Source organism: Crocodylus siamensis, chromosome 6, assembly GCF_052110815.1.
Source record: "Crocodylus siamensis isolate JL-2025a chromosome 6, ASM5211081v1, whole genome shotgun sequence".
Classification (NCBI taxonomy): domain Eukaryota; kingdom Metazoa; phylum Chordata; order Crocodylia; family Crocodylidae; genus Crocodylus; species Crocodylus siamensis.
In genome coordinates, this window is record NC_143400.1 from 93,294,974 (window position 1) to 93,316,279 (window position 21,306).

Sequence of the window (21,306 nt, forward strand, 5' to 3'; positions counted from 1 at the left end):
ACTTAATCTGGCATTTCCACCTCATTTAAAAATGTCTTGATTAAAAAACCGGGGGGAAAAAGAATTTTCTGTTAAGGGGAACCATATTTGAATCCCACATTGTGTCACCAAGACACTTGGGATTTTCTGAGCTAATGTACTAACCAGTAGCAGCAGCAGTCTACTATTTTCTGTGTAGATCAGGTCTTTAAGTGGCATGAGGCACTAATTTTGCTACTGGGCTTCATAGCTGACAACAGAGGAAGATAAAATCTTGGGGATCCTGGGCTCAATTCAGTGTTCTGAAGGAGAGCATGTCTGCTGCTTAAAGCCCCTCTAGCTTCTCTGTCCACAGTCTGCCTGTCTTTTTCTTCCCTTTTTTGCCAATCAATACCCTATTTCCTTCCTGCTTTCCCTCCCTCCAGCTCAACCTGTTTTCCACACCTCATGCTAGAATCCTACCCCTTCCCATTCTGCATCTATATAACCCCTTATTCTTTCCATCCTCACCCACTGTGTGGCCCTTCAAGCTGCTTGCTTCCCACCCCCTCCTGTCCCTGCATTTTTTCAATTCCATTCATTCCAGGCAAGAGGATTCCTCTCCCAGGAGGGACTTTGGGAGATTTTCATCCTCATTTCTTTAAAGCTTAGGGCCAGAAAAAGACGATGATGGTGACTCCTGATGCAGCACTGAAAGACAACCCAAGGAAAAGAAATTATGATGATGGCTGTAATGACTACAGTAAAGATGAGGACAACTATAGTCATTTGACTAAAAGAAGGATAGTGCAGTGCAGGCATGAGGAAGTTGATCTCAAAGTCAGAACTAGTGAACAGTTGGATGCCTAGTTATACATGAGACAGGTGCATGACTACTCAGGCTCACACATAAACTACTGATGTGTATGTCACTTCTGCATAAAATCCATGGAAAAAGAAGTTGTTATAGCTTCCATCCATAGAGCCTTAGTTAGGTAGCCAAAGAGCTAACAGATTTTGATATTTGCACTGTAGGTCCCTCACTCTTTCCCAATACATTGGCCAAGAGGAAGTTGTTACACGCACCTGGGCACTGTTGGCCAAAAGGGCAGAGAAGGCAAGGGCACCCAGTGTGGAATACTAACAAGTATGTGCATGATAACACTGATGGAAAAACTTAAATATTTGTTTTCCTTGCATTGATTCAAAGGAGAGATGCACTATGACCTACCACATATCTGACTCCTGCTGTGCACAAGAGCTTTGCCCTGCCCTTTGCCTCTTACTGTACCCACCCCAAGTTAACTTAGAAGCTCTAGGCTCCCTGTAGTGGGCAGGAAGTCAGCATGGGAAGTGAGTTTTAATAGTATTGCAGAGTTTGCAATTGCAATTATAAAAAAATCATCATCTCAAACAGTATACCAGATACGATTTGAGGCCCTACAGAATTCTACATACCCTGTATCTTGACATAGTTTCATCCCATTTTACACTCTACCTTTTACAAAAATGTATTACCCTTGCCTTTGTGTTTCTTTCCTTGTCTTTTCCCACTTGCACCACTTTTTTTTTTACCATGCCACTCCCAAAGGAGTATATGATTTATATTGCAAAGATATTCTTGAACTTGATTGTCCTGAAGCATAAAATATAATCTAGACTACAAGAGAATCTTATAAAAATAAATGCCAAGCTATCTACCACCTGATGACTATGCCTCCCTCAAGGTAGATTATGAATGATTCAAACTGTAAGGATTAGGACCATTTATTAGGCCTGTGTGAGTAGGCAGCTATTCGACTTAGCCGCTTTTGGATGCCAGGGATCCAATCCAGAGCTCCAGACTGGGTTCCTGCTTTGACCCTGGCCGAAGCGGCTCCAAAGCTTCAGAGCCGCCTCGGAGATCCGGCCATAGGGTATAATGGGGAACCAATGAAATATCTATAACTTTGTTGTTTGTTGTCTGATTTGGATGAAACTTGCAGGGGTGGTAGCCTCTGCTGAGGCCACAACGCCTGCCTAGTGTCAAGAAGATCAGTGCAGGGGTTTGGGAGAAACTGCACCTCAAGCTGCTGACAGGCAAAACTCATGACTTGGGTGACACCGTGTGTGAAGGTGGAGCAGGGTGAAAGCTGCAGGGATGGTAGCCCCTGCTGAGGCCACGATGCCTGCCAGCTGTTGAGGAGATAGGTGCAGTGGGGGTTCTGGGGCCCTGCACCTCTAGCTGCTGACAGGCAAAACTTGTGACATGGGTGCTTGTGCACCTGACTGTCTCTGTCTTGGGGCAGTTGACTATATTGATTATTTCCTCTCCTTAGTCTGTGGTTTTGTAGGTATTAATTGTTGCTAATTAACTGGTTACACTAGGTAGCAACTGTGTATTGAGCTGGTCCCTGAGTGAAGCCTGATTGATTGGCAACTGGTAACACAGTAGCTTAGCAGCCAGGCCTGCAGCAGTGTGTGTCATCCCCCCATCCTCCCCTCTCCCCTGCCCCAAGACTGACAGTTGCACAAGCACCCATGTCACGAGTTTTGCCTATCAGCTAGAGGTGCAAGGCCCCAGAACCCCCCTGCACCTATCTCCTTGACAGCTGGCAGGCTTCGTGGCTGCAGCAGGGGCTAGCAGGCCTGCAGCTTTCACTGTGCTGCGCCTTCACCCATGTCACGAGTTTTTCCTGTCAGCAGCTTGAGGCACAGTTTCCCACAAAGCCCTGCACTTAGCTTCTTGAAACTTGGCAGGCTTTGTGGCCTCACCAGGGGCCACCACTCCTGCAGTTTTCAGCCCCGTGTTGTAACACATAGATGTGACATGAGTTTTCTTTCAAGAATTTGGGGTGCAGTTCCCCCCAAACCCCTGCCTAATCTTGACTCTTGGCAGGTGTCACGCTCTCAGCAGAGGCTACCCCCCCCCTTCAAGTTTCATCCAAATCAGACAAAAAACAACAAAGTTATAGATATTTCGTTGATTCCCCATTATACCCTATGGCCAGATCTCTAAAACGGCTCCGAAGCTTTTCCGAACTGGTTTGGAAAGCCTAAGAAAGCCAGCGCTTCGATCCGGACATGCTGCTTCAGGGACCAAAGCATCCAAAGCTTCTCCGGATCCAAAACACGGTCCGAAGCCTCACACAGCCCTACCATTTATTTCATATGTACTTATTGCATATATAACCCCATTAAGGATGACTGCTGATGTCTTGTGTGAGGGGATTCTTCTGTTAAGTGAACTGAGCTGCTATCTTTCTCCAATTCTGTTTCTTCTCTGAGAGAAAGGGAACCCTCGGCTCTGGGCCCTTTTCCTAAGACTGTTTGTGCATTTTATCAAATGACCTTTAAAAAAAAATGCATAAACAGAATTGGGAACAAGGAGCAGATATGAAAGTACCTAAACACCTTTCAGTCCCAGGCGTATTAGGAAAATATTTACAAACAGAAGTGCAGATACTGTGGACTTTTAATTAACGACTGAGAGAAGAGGAATCAACCTCTATATGGATAATGGTAATTAATTCACTGAACCCCTTTGGAGGGGTTCCTAGCCCGGACACTTCAGACATCCAGCAGGTTTATAGTGAATTTATAACTGTAAAGATTTTCCCTTAAGTCATTCGCAGAATCGTGGGGTGCTTTCCCCTACTTTATGAACCATCTCTCAGGGATTCAGAAGAAAGTATTGTCTTGCAGTGAATTTCTGCCATGTGATGGGGTTTTTGGTTGATTAGTTTGTTGGCAAATAAATCAAAGACCATGCAGGGAGTAGGTCAACAGCAGATGAACTGAAGAGTTTGATTGACTTCACTCTGGTTCAGAACTCACCAAAGTGGGTATCGGCACTATAGAGATGACTACAGAATACAAAGGGAGAATGAATTGTGATTTTTGTTTAGCACACATTTAGTATTGAGTAAAAAGTTATCCATATACATTTTTCAGATTCTAGGAACTTATTCACTGCAACTTACTGAAGAACTAGTGTTAAGGTTGCTATGCCAAGGAGTTCAGTTGTAGAGCTGGGTGCTCTACAGATAGATAACAAACCACAGTCCATGACAAAAGAGTGCGTAGTCTAAGGTTGGCAATTGTGATATTGTTTACTGCTACAAAGTGATCCTTATTAAATATTTTATACCAGACATGCCATTTTTATTCATGTAACAGTGATATAATTATGCATCTATTAGGAGTCATAACTAATTTAGTACTTAGTAAAGAAGACTAATCATTCAGTTTTGCTACAATTGCTTGGAACTGTTTCAGTGTTAGTAATTATAAGATGTCCACCTCCCCTGACCACACCTTGCAGTAACATATCTGACAGCCAGTGAAGAGTGTAAAGCGGAAGTGTGATGTGATCTTGTCTATCTAAAAGGCTAGTATAATCAAGTGGCCTTCAAGGCTATCTCTAGGTAAGCACCTTGCAAGATTTTAGCAGTGAGATAAGTGAGACATGGATTATCTTGTGGAGATGTGTAACAGATATAAAAGATATGCTTGAGGGGAGACATGATAAGGGTTTACAAAATACTAAATAGTGAAGAAAAAGTAAATAGGGGGATAGGCACGTGTGAATCCTGGCAGCCAGTTCCACCTACCGGCCCCTTTACTTCAGCAGCCAATTCCGCTCACCAGCAGGAGCTGGTGACTAAGGAAATAGGCAATAGCAACTGAAGTTGAGGAGACCGGGAGTGCCTGGCCCTGCGACAGCAGGACATAAGCTAACAGGCTTGTGGAAACACTGCTGTAGTAACTCTTCCTAACTGTCTTTACTAGTGGTGTCACATAACTATTGAGCTGGGATGCTGACAGGTGAGAGACATCTGGAAAAGCACAGCTGAGAACCTGCCCAGAGGGAGGGTTAGCAATAGCCAATGAGATTTTATTCGAAGTGGACCCACTTTAAAACAACTGCAGATAACTTACAGCAATTGGTTGTTTGCCAAGCTTTCTTGGATTAACACTTCAGGTGGCCATACTTGATAAATCATTAAATATTGGACTTTAGTATCCATGCTCCTTAAAAATATCGAAATTAGAAATTCTTAACTAAAATCATAGGAAATCATAGTAAGTTAGAGTTGAAAGGGACCTCAGGAGATCATGTAGTTCAACCCCTTGCTCCAAGCCCCTACCAACACCACCTTCTCAAAAATAAGAATAAAAAAGCAATCCAATAGTGAATGTTCAAAAGTCCAAATCCTTGCTACCTAGGCAGACCATTTACCATCCCAGCTAATCACAGTGTAGATTTTATAGTATTTGATTATATTTACAACTATGTCTGAAATGTATTTTTCCCTAAAAATAAAATAGAAAGAACTTACCAGAATATTAACCTTTTCCCCTCATGAGATAGTATGGACAATACACTGATAAAAAAAAAAATCCAGTTTTAGGGTGCATATGCAGAGGAGCCACCACAAAACAAGGAGTCATGTCACTGTACATGGGATATGGAGTTCATTTCTGGGTGCTGTATTATAAGGAAGATATTGAGAAATCTGAAAAGGTTCAGAGATTATCTACTACTGAATAATTAGTGGAGTGTAGAAGTTGTTAAATTTAAAGGCTGAAAAAGTGTTTTGAAATCTTAACTAAGGCCAAGTTGAACCTGTGTTGCAATTCAGATGACTGGAAGTACAAGTCCTGATTTGAATGCATATTTTACCTGCCAAAAAACAAGTTTGGGACCTTCACCATGCTGAAAATGTGCAGGTGAATCACTTACCTCCCTTCATATGAACCCCCAAATATATCTGCCTAGAATGGACTCTCATTGTTTGAAATTAATCTAATTTATTCAGGGAGTTATGAAATGAATCTAATGTGGAAACACAGAAAGTGGTAAATTATCTGAGCTGTAATAAAAAAATCGTCCCCATTTATTCATGTTAAAAAAGTTCAGTGCAACTCACAGTTTAATAGAAAAGGGCTGAGCTAGCAAGGACTCTACAGGAGATTCAGAGAATATAACACAAAAATGAAATGTAATTATGCAATTGGCAGTGATGTTTTCCCTTTATGAAGTAACTATGGAGCCAGGCTGGCAGGGCAGAGCTGAGTTCAGCAGAGGTCAGAGCTGAAAATGCCATTTATATGCTGGACTTTGAGGCTGCATCCACATGAGTGAGGCCGTGCAGTATGTGGTGCTGCAGACGCATCTGTGGCACCTCACACTGCATATTCAGGTGTTCTCCACACTTCAAGGTAATCACATGGTGTGCTTTTTTGACCCTGGGAGATCCTGGGGTCAAAAGCACCATGCAAAAAAAAACCAACAGAGCCCAAAACCAGAGCCAGGCTGGCCAGAGCCATGCTCCAGGTGCCAGCCAGGCTCCAAGCTGCAGAATCGCCACTGCTGCATCCCCAGGAGGCCCCCAGGACTCCAGGAAAGGCTGCTGGCCCCAGCCTCCCCTACTGCCCCCGGGGTCACTTGCCACCCACCAGAGGGCACCTGGCATAGGCATTCCACAGGGGCAGCTAGCACATCGTGTCCTGCTGCTGCTTGTTCCCAAGAAAACAAATGTGCATGCTTGTGTAGACGCAGCCTGACACACGATGCTACTGCCAATAGTCTGAATAAACACTGGGTACAAAGAAACAGCCTGTAGTGAATTCTCTTCCTTGTCAGCCCTAGTGTGGACTGGGAACTGGGTGAACAAAAGCCAAATAAGGTTTACAGTGCAACACATCAGGGTACTTATTAACAAGCTGTCAGCTTTTGTCCTCCTTTGTCCTTCAACTAGAAAAGTCTTAACTTTATTACAGCAAGGGAGTCTGTTAACCCCTGGGCCATCAAGTCTAGTTCACTCCATTCATAGACAACTCTTTATTCAAGGAATCCTAAAACTTGTTCGCTCCGGCTCCTCTCACACACTACAACAACAAAGTACTTTCTTAAAAAAACATAAAAAAGCAGACTTAAGGTAAAGTGCAGTAAAGACTACTGATAGTTCATATGCACAAATGAAAAGTCAAGTGAACCTGATTTGGACAGAGTCTCTGTCACACACAACTAGCTAAGCATGATGAGCAAGTTCCTTTTTTTCAGCTTATCTATAGCTTGGCATTCAGGCCGCCTTCAGAACTGTTCAGTGTTAGGCAAACAATATCTTCTCTGTCCTTAGAACCAAAAGATACAAGCGTGAACTAGCACAAATAATTCAAAGTACCTCGGGGGAAAAAAACTTGCAGCACCCTAAGATTAAGCCTTTCCAAACACAGTACAGGTTCCTTTCCAACTTTCCAATACCCACCAGAGCTTACTAAAAAAACAAAATATAAATGAATACATGCATGCATACACACATTACACAGATTATTATTTCAGGTTCATCTCAGGGGAAAACTCTAAAGCCAAGAGCGCATCTGGCATGGATAAACACAATGTTGTAGTGCCTGAGAAGTATTGTAAAGAGTTAAGGGATGCGTGGCTCTATAGCACTAAAAATCCATCTAAACTATATGAAAAGATGACCCAAGATGAAATATGAAACAGGAACAACTCTGAAGTGGTCTAGATTGTATCTTTTCTTCCTGCTAGAGCATGACGGGAAGCTGGCAGCAAGTGTTGGTCCTGGACACCCAGGAAGAGCCATCAAAATGATGCCCAAGAAAGCCCTGGCACCAATACTTTGTCATTCAAATGCAGGAGAGATCAGCACAAGTGTCTCAGAAAATCATGTGCCAGAGTATTAGATAAGGAGAGGCAAGAAATCCACATCCAGACCTGGTAGCAATTATCTGGCAGCAAGTTACAGATTAGAAAACAGATGTAAAATGCATATCTTAGCAGGATATGTCAGATAAAAAAAGCACAGCATCCAGTTTGTCTGATAAAAAGCAATGCTGCAGAATTCAGTTGCTCTGATGGTTGGGAGTATGTCGATTATGGTGATGGTTGGGATGTGTTGAAAGATTTTGCATTTGCTATTTTGGATGAGTAATGTTCCACTTGTTCACTGATCAGCAAGATGGGGTGTTTGCTCCTAATCATGAATTACCTGAAAACCAGAGGGGAGGGGGAGAATATTTCTCTCAAAGTGTGGGCCTCTTCAAGTATAGGCTGTATATGGTTTGATGATCCTTCTTAAAGTTTCCAGTACTTGATGGTATACAACAGCCAGGGGTGCACACTTGATGTAGGGGCATCATCTGTATTGTTGGTTAAGGCAAAGTATCTGGGTGGCTCATTCCAAGATGAAGTCTCTTTTGCTGCCAGAGTGTCCTTGATGCATACATATGCAGACAAGGTTCTTTGGGTAGATGCGATATCTTTCATTAGACCAACTAAATAGTTGGGGAAATTGTTATTTGCAAGCTTTTGGGCACATATATACCCTTCTTCAGGCAAGAGTCTGCTGAAGAGTATGCCTGACAAAGGGTGTTTGTGCTTGAAAGTTTGCAAAGAACAATTTTTTCAGCGATTTAGTTGGTCTAATAAAAGATATCACATCAGCCCAAAGAGCCTTGTCTGCCCATGTCCTTAGACCAACATGGCTACAACCAACAACCCTTGATAGGTAAAGGCAGCTATTAGTTATCAGTACTGAAATAATCTATGGATCCTACACATGTCTATGACAGTGTGATATATGTCACCCAGTGCATTGATTGTTCTCATTGAAACTATGTGAGTGAAACCAAACAGCTCCTGTGCATCAGAATGAACTAAATGATAAAGGACATGAATACCACATCTCCAGAGGGAGAACATTTTACAAAAAACAACATCTCTGACTTCACTGTCCTTGTACTTGAGGGGCACAGAGATAAGCCAGAGAGAAATAAGAAAATCTTCTTTATTAGGAACCACAGCTGCTTTAGTTTTGAATTGTTTCTGTTGAACCCCTTCCAAGAACATTAAAAGCTGGTTTAAATTGGTTCTCAAAGGCCTCCAAAACCAAAAAGGCCCTCAAACTTTCCCACCATTTTATCTAATAACATCTTTCCTGTTTAAGCTAAATCTTAAATACAAACTAGAAACAAGCAAATCTGCTATTATTCTTCATTGTTACTCCAGAAGGGAAGAAAAATTAAATATTGATAAAAATGTATGCCTTTTTTTATTTTTATATTCTTTTACTGTTAAAGTATTCATTTATTCATTCTGCACTGAATAAAGTCCCTTTCCTTTGGGGTTGCCTACATAGTCCCATGTCATGTAAAAAAAAAAAAAAATTGGCGGGGTAAATTTTGAGGGGTTCAACTGGAAAATTAGTAAGTAGTCAATTATTTTTTTTCTATATACCACAAGTAAAACTTGCTGAGTACAATTTTTTCCCCAAAAAATGACTATTAAAAGAGTGATTTTCACAATGGAGGAAATAATGGATAAGATTTAAACCTAGAGCCCATTCTTGCAAATGTAAGCAGCTGAAAGGTAGGCTCCTAAGTTTTGCTTAACTACTAAGTAGTGTAATATTTAGAGGTGCTGAGGTCTCTTGAGGTCCAATCAGGTCAGCTGGACCTGCAGGTGATAAATATGGATTGTACCCTAAACATTTCAGTCTATTAGACTGTCACCTGTGTCCCATCATTTTTTTTCTTGCCCTGTTTATTCTTACCTAAGACATTTATGTTTCAGCGAGAGCACTGCCCTCTCAAAGCCCATCATCCCTTTCCATCCAATCCTTCACCAGACTCAGTCTTCCTCAGTGGGTGTGTCTACACAAGACACTGCGCAGTAGTGTGCCGGACAAAAACCATGCTAGCATGCTACTACACAATATTATTAGGCTACTATGCAGTAACCATCACAAAAAAAAGGTGCACTGGTGCTACTACACATTAACTGTAGTTACTGCGCATTTATTTAGTACTTCATTAAGGAAGTACTAAACTAAATGCACAGTAATTACTGCGTATTAATGAATGTGTAGATACAACCATTAAGTATGCGGCACTGCATTCATTTCCATGGTAAGAAGCTATGACATCACTCACACAAAATCATGATCTTGCTTCAAAAACAGGCAGGGGAAGAAAATGCAATGCAAGATACAAAGATTTTAGTCACGCACCAATTTCGGAAATCACTGCAAAGGGGGAGGCAAAAGTGACTGAATAGCCGTTTAGGATACTCTTCACTGAAGTGTAGTATAAAAAACATCTGAGCTTGCTCTCAATGAGCTAGCTTGGATGTCCAAAAGGTATTAGAAGGGAAACTATAAAACCACCTCCCTCTTTGGGAAGCAAGAGTATTTTATTTCTAGGGATAATTGGCTGTGAAGTAAAATTCACCTATAAATCAGTATAATTTGATTTCCTACAAGACATTTAAAAAGCATCCACCTGACAGAGTTCCTGAAACATTCTGCTGAATGACAGAATGGGCTTGGCTCTTAATTGGATAACAAGCTTTTTCACTTTTGCTAAATTTTCAACCTGTTTTGGGCTTAATTGCAGAAATTTCTACAGAATTCCCCAAACAGTATCTTGAGGTGGTTTGGGCTTTTGGTTCACTAAGCTTAAGTTTTCCTGGCCCATGATTTTTAGCCTTTGATGGTGTCCTCAGTTAGCACAGATCTGTGGGAACATGTTCTTGTGAATAGGACATATTCCTGTGATCATACTTAATGGCTTCTAAACAGTGAAAGATGGCCTGATGGTCCAGTCTGAAGATGTTTCTGGCTGGCCAAAAAAAACCCTTTCTCTGGAAAACATGTAAAGAAAAGAAACATAAAATTTTCTTTTCATGTAAACTAGTCAGAAAAAAACTGAACACAATAAATTACCTAAAGTACCTTTCTCCTCATAGAATGCAGATTCAAATGCTTAAAATAATGGTAGGAGTAACTTTTCTAATTTGTGAAACAATTAATCACTACAACTGAGAAGCCTGAATAGTAAGACCAAACAATGAATGACTACAACTGATTGTTTGTAATAGGTATTGAATACCTTGTGGACTCTCACAAGCAATCAATTCCTTGCTTTCCAACAAGTGGCACTGTCCTCATCAGAAGTCCAGGCCCTTTTCTTACTATATATTAATGTTACCCAATATTCATATTCAGCTACTACAGTGGGTTTAAAACCATTCCTGCCTGCACAGTTTCAGGCCAAAGCCCTACACTTTTGCTGTTCTTTTCTCTGGGCCCTGAAATGCAACCAGTGTCATTCGTGATGTCTTACCAGCTGTAAATTATTCTGGACATGTTTTAGGGCTATACACAGTTTTTAAGAACTGCATCCCAAGATTTTAAAATCCTGCTTTCTATTCATTTCATAAACACAAACAAAATCTCTAAATAGGGGACTTCTTGAGTCAGAGAGTGACTGAGATGTGGGCAGTTGGGGCTCAGTGCTAGATGGTCACAAGCCAGGAGTGGGCGCCAGGGGGCATGAAAAAGAACTAATTAGAGCTAAAATAAGGCTAATTATTTCAAATTTGGGAATACTAAAGGGAAAAAATCCTTCCTAAACACTGAATATGGCCAACTCAGCCTTGAAATATGAATCTTGATCAGAGTCATTGTTTAGTCGCTATAAGTATGCTGAGGACAATGTGAGTAATCCTGTTTTCTCCATGGTCCATGAAGGAAATATATAAACTGGGGAATTCAGTTTTCAAGCCTATAATACATTAGGACAACATTGCAAACAGACTCCCTGCATGTGCAGCCTATACAATGTGTCCTAAAAGCTGAAATGAAACATATAATTTATGGAGATATCTGAATGTTGTCAATGCGCATCAGTGTTGATGTAGGACCTTTCTTTCTTAATCGTTCATTCAGTCACAAATGTGATTTATGGTATGGTGTCTGGACATTGATTCTCTATTGAGGAAGAAACCTTCTACCAGTTCATTAAATCTAATAATTGCATATTCCCATTTGGGGCCAGTATTGGTAAGATGGTGAGCACAAAGCACACATCTCTGCTTTTATATTAACTGTTATTCTAGCTGCATCCAAACCTAGGCAAGACTACCAACCACAAGAACTCCTGTACTGAGGAGTTTATCAAGAAAATTAGACATACCTTACCAAGGAGAAAAAAGATACTAACAAGAGGATGAAGAAGGGAAGATGGCACTAGAATCAACATAATTATATAGTAAGTGTAGTCTGGTGTATAGTATGGTGAAGTGATAAGGACTGGAGTGTTTTTCTTGAGCAAATGGACATCTCAACTGGCTATTACCAATGTGTCTTTTTTTTTTTCTTTTTTCAAATAACATCACAGACTTGTGAGGGAGCTGGATATTAATTTGGCATTTGAGACAAGTGACTTGAAAATTTCTAACCCGCCATTACCCAAGACCTCAGAATCAGTCACGTCTGTGGCAATCTAACATAATGTATTATATTCTGCATGCCTATTATTTATGCAGAATTTATTTATTATATTGCAATGATCAAATAAGATATCATCAAAAGTGAATAATTAAATCAGTGGCTTCAAATTTGCAAACTACTAAATTATCACAGCAGGAAATCAAATAGCATTACGCAGATGACAGTATAAGGAATTATTTTAATTTAACATCTGGGAGAATTTGAAAAGGAACCAGTTTTTTATAAATCTAAGACGCCAACCAGGATTTTACCAATGGTGTACTGGCCCTGGTATACTGTCTAAAACTGGGAGATATGCATGACAGAATGGTGGGGGTTTGGATATGTTTGCTGTGTAAGCATACAGAATAGGAAAATTTGCCCTGACCTCTGTAGAGGTAAAAAAAAACGTAAAAATCATTTTAACCATACTTTGTAGTTAAACAACATTTTAAAAGATACTTAGACCATGGTATGGTTATCACCAGGTACATATGTCTGTGAACTGTATTACTTGTTTCATTCAGAAGCTGGAAGCATATTGGAGCCTGGAGCATACCTTCCCACTTTTTTTTTTCAAGGGCAAAATTCAATAAATAAGAAAGAATAATGAAAGCTAATAGCATTATATTCTGAAGATAATTTATTACCTAATAAGAGCTTGCTCTGGAGAGGCAACATATACTGTGTAATATCATCCTGCAAAGAACTGGCAGGTGAGATATGGAGATTATCTGATTTGAATGGATACTGCTCAATCAGAAAAAAATTCTGACTCTGAAAATTGAATTAATATTTCCAATAAATCACTGTCATTTTTTCAGATTTGCCTCTGGACTCTATAATCTTTTTTATCAAAGATAGCAGCTTGGAAAGTAGTTGATGGATTAATATAGTAAATTGGGGTTCTCCAAGGTTTGGTTCAAGGTTTCTTGTCCTAATATTTAATTACACTGGATTGAAATAGAGGTAATATTTCCTGATTTACAGAGATTCAATAGTATGTGTCACGTGGAGGCATTTTTTGTAAAAATCAGGACCATACACAGTCTGAAGTAACTTACTCAGGAAGCCAAACCCTAAGTAGTATTTAATAATTGTTTTCCTCTCGAGGGCGTACCCGCCTCTGTTGGCATGAATACTGGGGTGAGTGGCTGGAACCCCAGAGGTTGAGATTTCAAGGCTATAGCAGAAATGCTCATGGTCCAGCCCTGTCAAATTCCAGTAAATCTGCAAATCCAGCTAAATACCTTGTCACGAGGACACAAGAAAGGAAAGGATCTCCAGGACATGCTGCTTCACTTTCCCAGGATACATATGGAGAGGAGGAAAAGCACAGTCAAGTCTGGATATGATAGCATGAACGAGAGAACAGGATTACTTACATACAGGTGAATAATATTTGCTGAATATGTTGCCTTCACGGAGCCATGCTGTTATGAAAGGGGTCTATATTAAAACCTTGAGACAGGGAACACAAAAGATACTAGACCATTCAGTAAAAATGGGCATTCAGCACAGCATGCTGCTGTCTTGAGGCTGTATGACGTTTTCTGGTAAAGGCCAGGTTTTGGAAGCCAGGACCTCAAAAAGTAGGATGGAGGCAGCAGAATGATGCCTGACAGTTGGTTACTGGACTGAGGACAATGTTTCAAACATCAGAGACCTCACGAATCATGAAAACTATAAACAGGTTCGGTGATCCAGGAAAGGAACATAACAAGGAAGACAACTCCCACCTCACCGCTGCTGCTGCTGCCCACAAACTCTGCGCCCCCCAGTCTCAGGAGGCACCAGTCACTCATGGAGGATGGTGAGAAACTCAGTGGGACTGAAGAAAAATGTTTAGTCCTGAGACCATGAGATTCAAACTGAAGCTCTACAGGCAGTGTGAACAGGATGCAACAAAAGACATGGTACTTCACTGAGGAAAGAAGCGCACCAACACGTAATGCTAAAACCAATGAAATGTTAGAAAAAGGAGAGAAAAAGCAGACATGGTAGTGAAAAGCAATGCAAGGAAGGAGAAATGTATGAACATGTTGAAGACGTTGTGGCAGATGTGAAAGCTTTTGTTAAGGTAGGAAACCAAAGAGCCATTTATTTACAAAGTGTTTAAAGCCCTGCATGGAAATTTCCAAACAAGAAGTGGCCAGTCCAAAACAAGAATTGGCAAATGCTCACCACCCAAAGTTTTTATCCTTAAGAAAGTGTTTTCCAAAGCATGAGATGCATCCTATTAGGTGTGTGTGTGTGAAAGATCTGCTGTGACTGTTGACAGAACATTTGATTCTTCTCCAGAGTTCCCATTTGCATTTAAAAACAGTAAGTTTTTGAACTTGGAAAGAAAACTTGCAAAATGTGAAGCAAGTGAAACCGATACAACAACATCTGGTAGAGTTTGCCAAAAGGCTGAAATGCTCCATTCCACGAGTGCTCCATGAGTGCTAACTCAACTCAGGGTTTGAATTACGCTTTGACTTTTGGCAGGGGCAGCGCAGTGGTCACGGCAACAGCAGCAGTGGAGAGAAGTTGCAGGGCAGCCTGGGCAGGGCTCCAGGCAGCTGCAACAAAAAGCACCTGGCAGCAACGAGGGGAAGGGGCTGCTTTTCCCCCTGCTAAACAGTAATTTCTGCCCAGCTGCTGGGCAGGGGCTCTCATCTCTTATTGGGGGGCTCAGCCTCCCCCTCCCTCTGAGCCTCACCATAATTCAAACCCTGACTCAACCCACTGGGGATCCAGGGAGCACTCTTTGATGATGATGCAGAAGTAATGGAGCCACATGCCTAGGTAGGAGTGGGAAGCTCCAAGCATCCCTTCCTATATGAAAATCTTGGCCATGATCTTGCAGGCTTTGATGCTGGGAATGCAACTATCTGGGGAACACCTGGTCAACCCACACATTCTGCTAGCAAAGCTGAGTGCATCCACACTCACAGCTATTCTCTAGAGGCAGAACCATGTGGTTTTGCTGGCAGAGCAAAGCCAGTTCTTGAAAAGAAGGAAGGCTTCTGATGCCACTAAGCAACTGGATCAGATGATGAGATTAGATTCAGATTAGATTAGATTCAGTGCACCTGACCCAGGAGGATGGGACATTATCTGCCTTCCTCGGGGACTCAGAGGGAGCCTTCTCTAGCAGCTCCTACCCTAGAGTACATCTGGGGTAAGTGATGCTAACACAGAAGCCAGGAGAGCAATAGCATCTGCTTGTGTGGCTCTGGATTCAGAGGATCAATAGATGGAATTCACAATAGTTTTCCATAGACAGGGCAAACCTTGTTTCCAGTTTCTCATAGATAACTGAGTAGAAATTCAGCCTATGGGGATGCACAATGTTTTACAAATTCATAGATTCATAGTCAGTTTGGTGCTGCCAAGCCTGTAGGTGTGTAGGGGGTTGCTCATCCCGAGGTGCAGCACTTGACATTTCTCAATGTTGAACTTCATCAGGTTCTAATCCGTCCGACTTGCTAGTGTGTCTAGGTCCAGTACAGATACAGGCGGACCTAGACAGGCTAGCAAGCTGGGTGGATGGGAACCTGATGAAGTTCAGTGTCGAGAAATGTCAAGTGCTGCACCTCGGGACAAGCAACCCCCACCACACCTACAGGCTCGGCAGCACCAAACTGACCGGCACCACGAATGAAAGGGACCTGGGGTAATAACAGACCACAGTCTGAATATGAGCCAGCAGTGCAATGTTGTAGCCAGCGGAGCAAATAATACTCTAGCGTGCATCAATCAATGCATCTCCAGCAAAGCCAAGGAGGTGATTCTTCCGCTCTACTCAGCACTGGTGAGACTACAGCTGGAGCACTGCGTCCAGTTCTGGGCACCGCACTTTAACAAGGGCGTGGACAAGCTTGAGAAAGTCCAAAGAAGAGCCGCCCGTATGATCAGAGTCGTAAAAGGCAAGCCATGCGAGGAAAGGCTGAGGGACCTGGGACTCTGCAGCCTGAGGAAAAGGCGGCCGAGAGGGGACCTGGTAGTAGCTTACCGCTACGCTAGGGGAGGACATCAAGGGCTCGGTGAGCAACTGTTCACCAGGGCATCCACAGGGAAAAACAGGAGTAATGGCCACAGACTCCTGGAAGATCGATTCAGGCTCAACGTGAGGAAAAACTTCCTCACAGTCAGGGTGTCCAGACTGTGCAATAAGCTCCCTCCAGAGGCGGTGCAATCACCGACCCTGGACATCTTCAAGAGGAGACAACGGTCACCTCGCTGGGGTCACATGACCCCCAGTTGTCTTTACTGCTTGGTGCAGGAGGCCAGACCCGATGATCTTCTGAGGTCCCTTCCAGTGATAAGGTCTTTTAACTTTGGGGGTTTTTTTATATAGTCGAGTGTCTACACAGCATCCACACCTTATGATTACATAAAGCAACAAAAGTTCGCAAATAATAACAACAGTACTTTTAAGTAAATTACGTAGCCACCCACTTATCTCGGGCAACCAGCTGAATAAATCACTTTACTAAGAGTTCTAGTTCAGTGGCTTCCTTCTATGATTCTTTGTAATCTCTTTAAGGTACTTTGCTCTTTCTCAGGTGGCATAATAAACATCAGGAATATATACGCAACATTCTTGTCCTATTAAGGCACATGTCCTTCCTTGCGAAGCCAGCAAAATGTCTAGGGCCATTCTATTTTGAAGAATTATTCGCCTTAGTTGCTTTTGCTCAGTAGTTAGATCTATGAGGGCCTCAGCAGTGGTATTAGTCATCATTTCTAACACTCCCTGTATTCTCATCACACCTTCTCCTATGCAATATGTAGTCCCCTGGCAGGCAAAAAAGAGGGCGGCACAAGTTTCAGTCTAATCATTAAGCGCTTTCCAAGTAAGGGGTCGAGACCGGTCAACTTTTTTTTGCGTCTCGCACATTGCGTAACCGTCTAGAGGGAAGGTGGTCTCGATACAATACAGGAGGCTTTAACCAGGCTAAGTAGCAAGATCCACTCCACAAAACAGGCAAACTTAGGTATGCCTTCTCTCTACACACTCAATATACTCCAAACAAGGGAGGCTTAGTAGATGAATTTGCACGGTGGGACACTATTGACTTGTTAGTCTCTGTGTACTAACTGGTCCAGGCAGGGAGTTTTTTAAAGCTAGGAAGGGTGGAATTATTAGAACAGAGGCAGACTGTGTGCTGCCCTTCTGAATTATTAGCTGTAGCGGAATGGATCTTTGTGCAGTTTATAGTCCATGTCTCTACATTTCTGGGATCGCTATTATCATGTAAATACCAAACTTCTTCATTAATAAGGCAATGGTCCTCACCAGGATGGTTATACTAATATGACTTAGTCTTTTTCTGACCATCTTCCAAAGATATCCCTGGTCTCCTCGTGCTCCCAAAATGGGTCCCATTAAAGTAGGCTTTACACTCACTGATTTCTAATGACACATTTCCTATCTTTAAAAAGCACCATTCACCAGGTCTTTTCCACACCGTGAGGTACCTGCTAACCTGGATTCCAGCATCAGCCCAGGTTATATTATGGTTACCTGTGGGGTCCTTCCAAGATGGGGTCCAGGTCATATTCATCAGGCTAAGGGGAATGGGAATCATGGGGAGACCTCTTTGGCTATCTACTGGCACTACGGAACATACTTAACATGAGGTATTGTTCAGAGCTGGCATACGGGCTTTCTTTTCATGAGCAAAGCGAATAAAGCCATTATATTCGTATCTCCTAATTATTCCAACCACTAAAAAAGTAAAGTAATAAACAATACACAGATGAGTCCACTGACGCCCTAGGCAACTTTCCGTGGCCATTCTTTGGGGAATGGGCATCAGTCTAGGTTTTCTTGAGTTTGAGTTTCAGGCCGCCCAAAGGGGTAGCAGTCCATTTGCCTTGGATACGGAGGTCGTTTGCTTCTGGTTCACCCGGTTCGCAGTGGGGTGAACACGCATGGCTCCCTCAAAGTCCGACGCCGTCTGTTTCTGGGGAACTTTTTACCAGGTCGGGTTTCCTAGCGAGGTTCCTTTTGACTTTGGTATGATGAACTCAAGTGGGAAGTTCTTTGACTCAAATAGCAGTGGGACTTACCAGGATGGTCTCAAACAGTCCTAGCCATTGAGGTTGAAGTGGGGTCTTTTGGTAAGTTTTGATTCACACCGGTTACCTGGTGAAATAGAATGAACAGCTTCCCACAATGGTAAAGATTGAGACTGCGCTGAGTACCATTGTAATGTTGCTAAATGCTGCTGCAAAGCTTTTACATAAGCTTCTGTTTCACAAGTCAGATCAGTGTCACTAGGTATTGAAATCAAAGAAGTAAAGGAAGGGGGTACATGTCCAAAAAATATTTCAAAGGGCGCTAACCTAGTCCTAGAGTTCGGAGTGGTCCGGACAATATACAAAGCCAAAGGAAGAACTTGAGTCCGTTTCATCCCGAGTCCTTTACACAGCTTAGTCAGGGTGGCTTTTAGAGGTCCGTTCATACGCTCCACCTGGCCTGAGCTCTGAGGGTGCCAGGGGGCATGAAAAACCCATTTTGTCCCAACCGCCTCAGTAAGTTCCTTGCAAATTTTTGCTGTAAAATGCGTTCTCTGGTCAGAATCAATTTTTTTTCGGGAGGGCCAAATCTTGGCATGATCTCATTAAGAAGGACTTTGCAAACTGCTGTAGCAGTGGCTTGGGCAGTAGGAAAGGCCTCTACCCATCCCAAAAGTTGATCTACAATTACCAACAAATGTTTTTTTCTTTCCGAGGAGGGTAAATCAGTGAAATCAATTTTGAATGTGCTGCGTGGGCCTATGAGCCCATCTATGCCCACCAGGTGGCGCTTGTTGGCGTGTTCTTTTAGGATTACATTGCTGACACAGAATACAACTTTCTACTACTTTTCTGGCCATTTCATTTAATCCAGGGGACACAAACTGCTTAAGAATGACTTGAACCATTTTACTCGCTCCCAGGTGGGTGTTATTGTGAACCTTTTGTAGCACCTCATGCTGATTGCTTCTAGGTAGAATAGGACGACAATCACATTCCCAGATTCCTACTGGATTAGGTTGTGCTCCCTACTTTTCCTATGTTGCCCTTTCAGTATCTGAAGCTTGTAGTTGCCATTGAGTTAGGGGGGAAATTAAGTCTAGTTGAGCTCCTTGCAGGGCTGCCGCCTTGGCCGCCCTGTCAGCCAAGCAATTTCCTATTATGACAGGATCGGTTTGCCTGGTATGAGCTTTGCAGTGTATCACTGCAATCTCCTTAGGAGCCTGAATAGCTTGAAGCAGTTCAGCAATTTTTCTTCTGTGGGCGATATGAGGTCCAGATGAGGCAATGAAATCTCGTGCCTTCCAAATTCCACCCGTGGCGTGGCACACTCTAAAAGCATATTTTGAATCTGTATAAATATTGACTCTCTTTCCTTTAGCATAGAGACAGGCTGCAGTCAGGGCTTTCAACTCTGCTGCTTGGGCACGCACTCTGGGTGAAAGAGCCTCTCCTATTAATACAGTCTCGCTATTAGTAACTGCATATCCAGAGTGTCTGATTCCTTCACAGACAAAGGCAGAGCCATCCACAAATAACTCTATGTCGGGGTTTTGGAGGGGAACATCAGAAAGGTCAGGGCGAGGGGTGGAATTTAGGTCCAAAACTTGCAGACAATCATGCACATATCCACTACTTTCCTCCTGGGGCATCAAAGAGACCGGGTGTGTTTTTGGTGTGCCCCCTAACCATTTTTCAAGAGGACTGGCTGGTGTTCTTAAAGGTGAGGGAACAGTTTCTCCAGCTGCCCGCTCTTTCTCTTCTTTCCTACTCTTTCCCTGTCCTGTTTCTCTTGCACTCTCTCACTCTGCTGGACAGGTGGGAGAACGGGAACAAATTCATCTTCCTCCCTGTGCAGCTCTAAGGCATAGGGCGGGGGATTTTTACATGAGTCTTCCATACAGACAGCTTCAAAAGCCACTCGTCCCTCCATTGGTTTATAATTATACCATACAAACAAATAATTCATTTGTCCCAGTCTGAGATAGATCAAAATATCCCATAAGAAATTCATTCTCTCTGTGGAAAAGGTTCCACACCCCAGCCAGTCTCTAGTCAGGGACAAATGAGAAGTAAATGACGGCCATTGGATCCAACACAAATTTCTCATCTTAGCCTTGGACAATCCAGCCGTTCTGGATATAACCTTCCAATCCCTTAGGATGAGAGACAACGGGGCATCCCCCGGGCATTTACTGCCGCCTTGTCCCATTTCCCTGTACCGAGCGCTCACTTACCTAGTTCCAACTGGGTCCTGCTCAAAGGGCAGGTTGACGTTGCTGGATTTCTACGGGCTTCGGCTGGTTCATGGGACAATGCCTTATCGTCGACGCAGGATCCAGCTACCAGGCAAGGCTCCTCAAAGTCTGAGGATGCGCACTGCGTTGCTTCAGAGTCCAATCCCGCACCGGAGAGTCAGACGTGTCCTATCTGGGGTGCCAAAATTGTCAGGGACTCTAACTCAGACTTCCCAGGTTCGTTGTCTGACTGCAAGAGACAGGCAACACCAGTAAGGTCTTATCTCAAAGCTCTTTATTGAAGCATGCACACAACAACAAAGGGCAGCTCGTCTCCTCCAAGAACCAGCCCCCCTTTTGAAGACAAGTAAGTTTATATAGACAGTTTCGCATCACAGATTCTCCACTTAATTGACTCAACCCCCATGGTTAGTTAGAAATTTCTAGTGTGCATGCCTAGCTACACAATAAGAGGCTTTGAGCAGTTCTTACACGTAAACATCTTTCTTATCATCAAGCATGCAACTTTTCTTTTCAGGACTGTTACTTATGCTAGTGAGTTCAAGGTAGGTTCAGTTTGTACCATCCTTGTTTATCAGCTCACATTCCAGTTGTCACACTGCATACAGAGAGCTCATGATTATCCTGTTTGTGGCCTCTCAGCAGCATTTTTCCATTTCAAATCTATATGGTGGTTTACTAGCACACAGGCAGCAAGCTCAGCCCATCTTGTGGGCCTTTGGACTCGCTCTCAAACATCCTACCTCTCACCACCATACAGAGGGGTAACTGAGCTACAGAAGTGATCTGTCCAATGT